Below are 7,310 nucleotides of genomic sequence, written 5' to 3'. Positions count from 1 at the left end.
ACGCGGGCAAGCGGCGGCTGCGGCTGCGCCCGCCTACAGACTGGCCACATGAGCTCCTCGCCCAGCAGACCCAGGTGAGAACTTCTTGACCTCGGAGCACGGCCCTGGAAGCCCAGGGTGACGGAGGGCGAGCCCCGAGAAAGTCGGGGCTGAGGAAACCTGGGGTGGGGGGTGGGGGCGCTGCGGAGTGTTCTCCATCGGGTTCTTAGCGTAGCATCAAAGTTACCAGGGAGCCAGATAGAGCTGTTAGCATGGGCTGTAGCTTGGCTGTGGCGTCCGATACCTGAGAGTTGGTGTCCCCAGGAGGTACATAGGTCTAGCTTTCTCGTGAAAGTTTGAAATGGAGGCACTGACCTTCCTTGCCCTGGGCAGTGTTTCTTGGACCCACCCTGACCAAGTCCATCAGTCTTCGGTCTAGACCCTCGAGCGGTAGAAATTCAAGATTTAGAAGGAAGAAAGAAAAGACTTAGACACCATGGGGTTTATCTAGTGAAACATCTATTTCCTGTTATGTGAGATTTATTAGTGTCTTTGTTGTTGATTCATTTCTCCCTAGAGTGAAGGGGAAGGTTTAGAAATTGCAAGAACACCTAGATCGGGCTAGGGATACTTGGGGACCCAATCCTGGTGAAAGACTGCCCACCCAACGGCCCGCCCACACCCCCCTGGGGAGTAGATGAAGGTGTGAGGAAGTGAAGCCCTTAGAATGAAGTTGTGTGCCACGGTCAGCCAACCTCAGGCCCAGGAGAAGCGTCTTTGCTCTAACAGTTCCTCCCTGCAGGGTCTCTGATTTCTGGTGGAGCTGGGGGCTGCTAAGGGACAAGTCCATCGCAGGCCCAGTACCAAAGAGGGGTAGAAGGGGAGGGTTGTGTTTATCACATATGGTTAAAAATTCCTTGGTTTTATAAAGGAGCTAAAAAATGTGTTTTGAAAAATGTTTTCATGACAGCAGCAGATGTAAACCTCCCACACTCTGGGAAAGAGAGTGACGTTCAGGGCTGGGCTAGGTTCTTGGCCAACACCTGAGTGGACACGGGCCCTTTGAGGTACACACAGTGTTTGGATGATGAGCCCTGCTGGTGGGCTTTTCCGAAGGGGGTTATCTTAGCTGAGGCTTTCGTTCTTTGAATCTAGGAACTGAGTGTTGGGAACAAGTTAAAAATGTTGCAAATGCCACATCTCCAGTCTTGAGACTCACTATAGGTACTTACCTGAGAGCCACTCACCTTTTCCTAGTGTCAACCTGTTTCTCTTCCTCTCAGCCCTCAGTAAATAGCTTCGAAGAGGTTAAAGGACAAAGTGTAATCATGTGTCTCCTTGTACGAACGGTTCGGTCTTGTGCTCTGTGTGAGGTGAAAATGTCTTCCTTTCATCTGGTGTGGTTGATTTCTTACTTGATAGCTCTCTTGCCCATACAGGATGTTCCTAAGCCTGTCACCTCCACTGCCTCTCAGAACTTCAGAACTTTCCCTAGATACCTTTGATAGTGTACCAGTGAGGTCACCTGTACTTGCCCGAGGATTCCTTGTGGCTCATTCACTTTGTAACTTACTCCGAAGCTCTTGTCCTCACTTTGAACTTGGGCAGACAGGGCTGCTGGAACCTCCTTAGTATTTATGAAATGAAGGACTTCACAAGGCTATGCAGAAGTTCTTGTTTTCCCATCTCCATGCTCACACAGTTTGGATTTGGAGATGTGGGGCTGGGCTTCCCTGTTAGCATTGAAAACCTAGCCAGATGGGTGCTACGGTAGCACTCCCACGTGATGGTCATGGTTTTCTTTGCACTGCTTAACTCACGGGTGAGCCTACGTACAGCGGAGTTAGACTACTGACACATGCAGTGTCAGTGGCTGAGTTTTCTTCCTTGTCTGTCTCCATGTGAAAGTTCTGCTACAGTCTGTTCAGCCTCATAGCAGCATGCAGGCCTCTACTGACACACAATATTAGCCCTTCTTGAGGGACGGTGGCCAGAAGTCAAACTTGGTTGGTAAGAATTCTAACACTGAACAATCAATATCCCCACTGCAATTGGATGGTGCTTTCAGATTTGATTTCTTGCTCAGCGGTCGTCAATGATCTTCAGCTTCCAATACAGTAGCATCTTTACTAGAGAAGCCTCCAGGCTTTCTTCTGGGCAGTAGCATGCATTGGATGTCCTTGGAGATGAACATGCTGCTCAGCTCCCTCACTGGGGCTATCCCACCACACACATCTGCTGGCATGCACACTTGTAGCTGAAATTCAAGGAGTGTCTGTTTCCACTAGTTTTTCCCATGGCCTACAGCTTTCCCCCAGGTTGCATGTCGTTTTTTAGGTGTTGTGCCTTTGGGCTGCTGTTGAAAAATCTGCTGTGAATCTCGCCCATCCCCTTGCGCTGCTAGAGGGGCCACTCTGTCTTGGCGTGCCTCCTGCAGGCTTATTCACTCTCTGTTCTGGGCTTCTTCTTCATTCCCCTTTTGGTTTTATCGGTGCTTATTCTTTCTGCTTTTTGCACATGTGAACTGGTACCTTGGAAACCACATTTCTTTTTCTGTGTCGACATGATTATTCTTCACGTTGGAATCAAATATCACTTACTTGATTTGATCCAGAGCCCTAATTTGTGTAAAGCCAGAAACATTACGCATATCGTTACATGCTTGGGGTCCACATACCCTTTATTCATGGTCTCCACGACATTCTGGCTTTGAAGGGATGCCCCCTCTGCATTATATCTGGTCTGTGTGAATTGAGTATGTGAGGATTGGAGGCATGTTGGTGTGCTTCTGAAGAGTTACAGACCGGAAAACCTTATAAAGCAAGCAGTTCTACTCTGCATACCTGGGGTCGCCATGAGTCAGAATCAATGTAATGGCAACTAACGAGGATCCCGGCCTGTCATTTGATCCAACTGACTGCTGGCATTCCTTTTTCCTGGGATTTGGAGACAGGCCCGGAAATGGAGATGGGGAAGAACAGTTCCTAGAAAAGTTTGTGAGGTCCAGTGAATCTGGAAACAGGCTGCCCTGGAAGGCAAGGGCGACCCACGTGAGGGTACCAAAGACCAGGGAGGAGAAGAGAATGAGGAAAGACTTGTGGGCATGATGAAGGAGGGGAAGCAGGTGGCAGAGAGAGCAAACAAGCAGGTGGGAGGCTTGCGCGCCAACAAATGGGCTCAGAGGAAGATGCAGAGTGCAAGAACAGGAGAGGCCCCACAGGGCACCCAACAGGAAGCCAGGGAAAGCAGCACCTTGCTTTTGGGCTTGGTCCCTTGCCCTTTTCCTCTGCAGGGAGAGAGCCAGCAAGTCAGAGGCACCGCGTGGCTTTTCGTGCTATGGGAGCCTTCCCATTGAAGCTGTCAGGCCTCAACCCCTCACGACCGCTTGTTCTATTTTTACAGTTTGCAGAATTGAAATTAAACAAATGACCCTGTGATGGCATTTCATGAAGATTTTATCCAGCACACTCACATGGCCAGGGCCATGGTGGCTGAATGCTTAGCAAAATCTTCCACTCAGTCAGATGAGAAGGTATCTCGGTGAGGATGGCAGGCCTCGGCTATGATAACAATTGATAAAAAGCCACTTGGATGAGGGTGGGCAGGAGCTGGAAAGGAGCCTTGCCCTCTGGGTGGTTGGGCTGAAGTAGCAGGAGGAGCTCCCCTTACTGAATTAGGAACAGCCCTCCCACTCCACTTCCCTCCACACTTGGTTTGGGGCATTTACTTTGGTTTGGGCACTGGGTTTGATGGCAGCCTCTGTGAGGTTTTGGGGGGCCAGTTCTCCTTGGAGAGCTCAATGGCAAAAGGGATCCCTTTGCCTGCACTTGACCACTGTGTATGTAGCCTGCTGAAAATAGGGCACTCAGCCTGGTTGTTGGCCCCGCCTGGGCAAATCATATGGATTTTGCTAGTGTGAGGGCAAAGCAACCATGATGATAGTGTGTATCTTGTGCTTGGTTACCCATTGCCTGTGAATGCACTCTGACTGCTTTAGAGTAGAACTGCTTCAGTTTTCTTGGCGGTTCTTGGGTTAGGCTCTGGACTCCTCACTGGAATGTGGGCAGTTCCAACCCACTCAGACACACCTCAGAAGGTAGGCCTGGCAGTCTGCTTGGAAACCCCATGGAGCAAAGTTCTGCCCTGCACACATGGGCTCCCCGTGAGTTGGAATCACTCAGTGGCAGTCAACAACAGCAGCAGTCTTTATAAGTCCGAGCGCTAGGGCATGCTTCTGTGGTACCACTGGGTGGGTTTGAACTACCAACCTTCAGGCTGGTAGAAAGCCAAAAGCCAAACTCGCCATTTAATCCAGCGGTTCTTAACCCGTGGGTCACGACCCCTTTGTGGGTTGAAGGACCCTTTCAAAGGGGTTGCCTAAGACCATCGAAAACATTTATTTCCTATGGTCTTAAAAACCAAGACTCCCCTCCTTTATCTGTCTCCAGGCGGGTCTGTTCACAGGCAGATACACCCACATGAGTACCTGGTGTGAAGACTGTTACCCATGCTACACCATGCTTCAAGACAAAATTTCATTTATTTGTCATTAGAAATAAATATTTCACAATATAGAATTTCATACTATTTTTGTGATTAATCACAAAACTTTAATTATGTTCAATTTGTAACAATGAAAATACATCCTGCAGGTCAGATATTTACATCACGATTCATAACAGTAGCAAAATTATGAAATTAAGAAGTAGCAATGAAAATCATTTTATGGTGGGGGTCACCACCACATGAGGAACTGTATTAAAGGGTCTCGACGTTAGGAAGGTTGAGAACCACGGATGTAGTCGGTTCTGACTAACAGCGACTCTATAGAGCAGAGTAGAATTGCCCCTGGGTGCTTCCATGACTACAGCTCCTAAAGGTAGTGGAAGCCTCTTCTTTCTCCCACAAAGTGGCTGCCGCTTTCAAACTGCTGACCTTGTGGTTAGCAGCCCAATATGTAACCACTATGGCACCAGGGCACCTTGTTCAGAATAGTGCAAATTATTTGCACCATTACAGGTGGCACGTCCCAGGTTAATATGGTCACTCACTGAATGGTTCAAAGTTTAAATCTGCCCAAATGTATGTCAGAAGAAAGGCCTGGCAATCTAGGGGGTACTTTTGACACCCATCGAGTTACCTTGAGCTGGAATGGATTCAGCAGCAACTGGTGCGTGGTTAGAATATAGGGCTGATGCTATTCTGTAGGTTTAGGCACACACACTCTCTCCCAGGAGATCTGATAGTCATTCAAGCATGTTAACTTGGAACATAATCATCCTTTCATTAAAAAGCAAACAAAACACCCCTGTATGAAGAGGACCAATTAATAAAACAAGGTCGGTTGGGTTGCAGTAAAAAAAAAAAAAGTAGGACTATTCAAAAGGCTGTCACTCTTGTTCTCATGTTTTTGTTTAATTGGGGTGTTTGTGTGTGCTCTTTCCTGTACATATGGAATGTTTACATGCTTTGCCCATCTGTTAACCTCTGGTTTTACAAGTTCAGTGTCCAGAGTGGACAGCAAGAAACACCACAGTTGAGTCTGTCTGACTTCAAAAGGAGTGATGCAGTGGACAATGGGGTGCTGAAAGGAACTCTCTTTCCCTGAAGTTAGCCCATGCGTGGCTGACCTTGCCTTTTGAACCTAAGCAGTCTTACTAGCCAGAGAACAGTCCCTGCAGAGACTGTCAAAGGGTACCTTCATGTCAGACACAGTGTGATTGAGAGCATTAAGAGGAGCCATGTGGATGTGTGTTCAACGTCCCCGGGAAATGAAGGGCTGACCGTGCACTAAGGGGAAGCAGAAGGCAATTTCCTTTTAATCAGGTATTCATGTTTTCTCTCCATAGTCTTTCTTCTTTGCTCTCAGGTTCAGCGGTTCATCTTGCCTGGCTTTGAAGCCAGAGACTAAGCAGACGGGAAGGGACAAAAAGCAATCCAAGTCAGGCTGTACCTTATTTTTCCACAGTCAAAGGATAGCTTTCAGGTTTAAAGCCTCTGACTCTCGGTCTCCTCGCTCAATTGCACTCAGAGGTCAGCAGGACTCTATAGGGTTAGTGCTGCAGCCACAGGAGCCACAGGAGCCACCCCACCCCCAGGTGTCTACAATGGGCCCCAGCCTCTTTTTGTTCAATTACTTAGTATTCAGACAAATTTCCAAGCTCCTCAACTTATTTGGAAGTAGAGATCTTACATAACATCTTTATTCCAAGGTTTTCCTTCTCCTGGTGAGGATATGTTTAGCCATCTCATGAATAGGAATAGTAAACAAAAGTACTTCTGAATGCTCCCTTATTATTATTTTTCACTACTGAAATATTATTTGTATCATGCTTTATTGCTTACAGAGCTCTTCTGTTTTATGTAATCTTCATGAAAACTGCATACAGCATAAATTCTTATCTACATTTTATAAGTGCAAAAATTGAAGCACAGAGACACGGAATTATCCAATTTCACAAGGGTAGTAAGTGGTAGATTTTAAACCAATGTTCTATTTTTTTTTCTTTGTTAAATATATTTTATTTTTTATTTTTTAAAAATATGGAACGCTTCACGAATTTGCGTGTCATCCTTGCGCAGGGGCCATGCTAATCTTCTCTGTATTGTTCCAATTTTAGTATATGTGCTGCCTAAACGAGCACTTATTTTATTTTTTTTAAATCATTTTATTAGGGGCTCATACAACTCTTATCACAATCCATACATACATCAATTGTGTAAAGCGCATTTGTACGTTCATTGCCCCCATCATTCTCAAAACATTTGCTCTCCACTTAAGCCGTTGGCATCAACTCCTCATATTTGCCCCCTCTCTCCCCGCTCCTCCATCATGAATCCTTGATAATTTATAAATTATTATTATTTTGTGTCTATTTTAAATACTATAGTTGTTCACACTGTATTTTCTGTAGTGGATTCCACTTGACTTTTTCAGTGCCATATTTTCCTTATTGTTTCTTCTATCATTTTTAGTTAGTTCTCTATCTCTATAGGTAGAGGTATATGAGTACCTTCTGGTAGTTGATAAAGGAGTACCAGTGGGGCTGTGGGTTACACACTGGGCTGCTAAGCACAAGGTTAACTTTTCAAATCCCGCAGCTGCCCATTGGGAGGAAGATGAGGCTTTCTGCTCCCCAGAAGCCCTCCACAGGAAGGGTTGCAGTCTGTCCTGGAGGGCTTTTATGAGTTGGAATTGGCTTGATGGCAGTGAGTTAGGTTTCATATTTTGAGAGTGTGGAGAGGTAGCCGATCTTCTTGGAGACATACTGCCATCCTTTTAGACTTTGGCATGTTAATCGCTGCCAAATTTTTCTTGGCATTTAAGTCAA

At 46.4% G+C, this 7,310-nt stretch overlaps 1 non-coding gene across 1 annotated transcript; it reads right to left on the bottom strand.

Moving 5' to 3' along the window:
- Positions 1 to 6,516: 6,516 nt before the first annotated feature.
- LOC115871307 lies at positions 6,517 to 6,623 on the bottom strand. The gene has a single exon (XR_004047225.1). It is a non-coding gene; the product is annotated as a U6 spliceosomal RNA (small nuclear RNA).
- Between the last annotated feature and the right edge of the window lie 687 nt (positions 6,624 to 7,310).

This window comes from Echinops telfairi, unplaced genomic scaffold (assembly GCF_000313985.2).
Source record: "Echinops telfairi isolate 266 unplaced genomic scaffold, ASM31398v2 ScPeMD7_5167;HRSCAF=5991, whole genome shotgun sequence".
Taxonomy (NCBI): domain Eukaryota; kingdom Metazoa; phylum Chordata; class Mammalia; order Afrosoricida; family Tenrecidae; genus Echinops; species Echinops telfairi.
This window is presented reverse-complemented; position numbering and strand designations above follow the sequence as displayed.